Raw genomic sequence first — 3,652 nt, forward strand, 5'->3', positions numbered from 1 at the left:
TGGCTTTGTCTTTCAATTTGATTCAAATAGATGAAATTTGTTAGAATTTGGATTAGTTCTGGCTGGTCTTTCATCCTTCTTCTATTTTGAAATTTGACTTCCTTCATATTTTCTTGAATCAACGTACATAGAAATGCAATTTTTACTAGATGTAATTCCTTAGAATATATTATTTGTGATTACAATACATTTTTCAAACTTTTTCTGTTAAAGATGAGTTTATCTAGTTTAAAATTTAGTTTCAGAAATCAATTTCAGACACATAATGAAGTGTGTAGACTTTTTTGAGATAACGTATATAAAATTCAACATTTTGAAGTGTGTAGACTTTTTTGAGTTAACGTATATAAAATTCAACAGAATTGGAAGTTTGTTCGGGAGCGTGTGCAACTCTTGATAAAGTTCGCAGCAGGTTTAAGATTCAATTGGCTTCTAGGTGCAGCGTTTGTCAAATTGAAGAGGAGACACTTCAGCACGTCCTCTGGAGCTGTAGTTTTGCGCAAAAAGCTTGGAACTGGATAGCAGGTATTTTCAATATAAAACCTTATTATGATTTGATCACGTCTTTCAATGGAGCTAGGCTTCAAAGTGGCATTGTTAGGGATTTGTGGCTGGTAGCAAATTTGGTTGTGCGATCTGAACTTTGGTTCACTAGAAATAAGAAGGTATATGAGAAGAAAGTTCCTTGCTGGTCCCTTTTCCAAAAACGAGTGTTCAATTTGATGCATGAATACTCAGTTAGAATGAAGAGTTTTATGTTCAATACGGTAGCAGATTTGAGAATTTTGGATTTCTTTCGTGTTAAGCATAGGAAAGTGAAGATTTCAGATCCAAAGGAGTGTTATTGGACGCCTCCTAATAACAATGAATTGCTGTTGTGTACTGATGGTGCCTCAAGAGGAAACCCGGGAGTGGAAGGGGCTGGTGTTGTGGCTAGAAATGCGAGTTCGGAAGTGGTAGGGGCAATGTGTATTGTCTTAGGAATTGCGACTAACTATATGGCTGAGTTATATGGTATTATTGTTGGTCTTGAATGGGAAATTCAATGGGGTTATGATCGTTTGTTGATTAGATCAGACTCTTCTTCGGTGCTGAAGGCTTTGGAGGAGGATAATGTTCCATGGTTTGCTACACAAAGATGGCTGAATGCTAAGGGTTTATATTGTGCTATTCGGTTTGAACACACTTTTCGTGAAGCAAATTTTGCTGCGGATGAAATGGCTAAGCGTGGTTGTTTGTTAGAAGAAGGAGTAGTTATTCACTTTGAGGGAAGACCAGATTTCTTAAGTTCAATTGAGTTTCCAAATGTAATTTATTATCGTTTTAAATAGTTTGTGTGAGTTTTTGGGGTTTCTATGACCTCTTTTCTCCTAAACTATCTTGTAAATATCGTTTCTTGCAATATAATTTTTCGACTTATCAAAAAAAAGTATATAAAATTCAACATTTTTATGAACTATTTCTTTTTGTGTTGGCTTTGTCTTTCTATTTGATTCAAGATAGATGAAATTTGTTAGGATTTGGATTAGTTCCACATGGTCATTCATCCTTCTTCTATTGTGAAATATGCCTTAATATTTTCTTGAATCAACGTACATAGAAATGCAATTTTTACTAGAGCTATTGCCTTAGAACATATTAATTGTAATTACAATACATTATTCAAACTTTTTCTGTTAAAAATGAGTTTATCTAGTTTACAATTTAGTCTCAGAATTCAACTTCCGACTTATAACGAATTGTGTAGACTTTATTGAGTTAACGTATAAAAAATTCAACATTTTTATGAACTCTTTATTTTTGTATTGGCTTTGTCTTTAAATTCGACTCAAATAGATGAAATTTTTTAGAATTTGGATTAGTTTTGGCTGGTTTTTCATCCTCCTTCTATTGTGAAATTTGACTTCCTTCATATTTTCTTGAATCAATGTACATAGAAATGCAATTTTTACTAGACATAATGCCTTAGAACATATTAATTGTGATTACAATACATTTTTCAAACTTTTTCTGTTAAAGATGAGTTTATCTAGTTTACAATTTAGTTTCAGAAATCAATTTCAGACTTATAACGAAGTGTGTAGCCTTTTTTGAGTTAACGTATGTAAAATTCAACATTTTTATGAAGTCTTTATTTTTGTATTGGCTTTGTCTTTCAATTTGATTCATATAGATGAAATTTGTTAGAATTTGGATTAGTTCTGGTTGGTTTTTCATCCTTCATCTATTGTGAAATTTGAGTTCCTTCATATTTTCTTGAGTCAACGTACATAGAAATGCAGTTTTTACTAGACATAATGCCTTAGAACATATTATTTGTGATTACAATACATTTTTCAAACTTTTTCTGTTAAAGATGAGTTTATCTAGTTTCCAATTTTGTTTCAGAAATCAATTTCAGACTTATAACGAAGTGTGTAGCCTTTTTTGAGTTAACGTATATAAAATTCAACATTTTTATGAACTCTTTGTTTTTGTGTTGGCACTGTCTTTTCTATTTGATTCAAGATAGATGAAATTTGTTAGGATTTGGATTAGTTCTGCATGGTCTTTCATCCTTCTTCTATTGTGAAATTTGACTTTCTTCATATTTTCTTGAATCAACGTACATGAAAATGCAATTTTTACTAGACGTAATGCCTTAGAAGATATTAGTTGTGACTACAATACATTTTTCAAACTTTTTATGTAAAAGATGAGTTTATCTAGTTTAAAATTAGGTTCAGAAATCAATTTCAGACTTATAACGAAGTGTGTAGACATTTTTGAGTTAACATATATAAAATTCAAAAATTTTATAAACCTTATCTTTTTGTGTTGGCTTTGTATTTTTATTTGATTCAAGATAGATGAAATTTGTTAGGATTTGGATTAGTTCTTCTTGGTCTTTCATCTTTCTTCTATTGTTAAATAAACTTCCTTCATATTTTCTTGAACCAACGTACATAGAAATGCAATTTTTACTAGACGTAATTCTTTAGAACATATTATTTGTGATTACAATACATTTTTCAAACTTTTTCTGTTAAAGATGAGTTTATCTAGTTTACGATTTAGTCTCAGAAATCAATTTCCGACTTATAACGAAGTGTGTAGACTTTTTTGAATTAACGTATATAAAATTCATAATTTTTATGAACTCTTGTTGGCTTTATATTTCTATTTGATTCTAGATAGATGAAAGTTTTTAGGATTTGGATTAATTCTTCTTGGTCTTTCATCTATCTTCTATTGTGAAATTGACTTCCTTCATATATTCTTGAATCAACGTACACAGAAATGCAATTTTTACTAGCCGTAATGCCTTAGAACATATTATTTGTGATTACAATACATTTTTCAAACTTTTTCTGTTAAAGATGAGTTTATCTAGTTTACAATTTAGTTTCAGAAATCAATTTCAGACTTATAACGAAGTGTGTAGACTTTTTTGAGTTAACGTATATAAAATTCAACATTTTTATGAACTCTTTCTTTTTGTGTTGGCTTTGTCTTTCTATTTGATTCAAGATAGATGGAATTTGTTAGGATTTGGATTAGTTCTTCTTGGTCATTCATCCTTCTTCTATTGTGAAATTTCCCTTCCTTCAGATTTTCTTGAATCAACGTACATAGAAATGCAATTTTTACAAGACGTAATGCTTTAGAACAT

This window comes from Papaver somniferum, unplaced genomic scaffold, assembly GCF_003573695.1.
Source record: "Papaver somniferum cultivar HN1 unplaced genomic scaffold, ASM357369v1 unplaced-scaffold_119, whole genome shotgun sequence".
Taxonomy (NCBI): domain Eukaryota; kingdom Viridiplantae; phylum Streptophyta; class Magnoliopsida; order Ranunculales; family Papaveraceae; genus Papaver; species Papaver somniferum.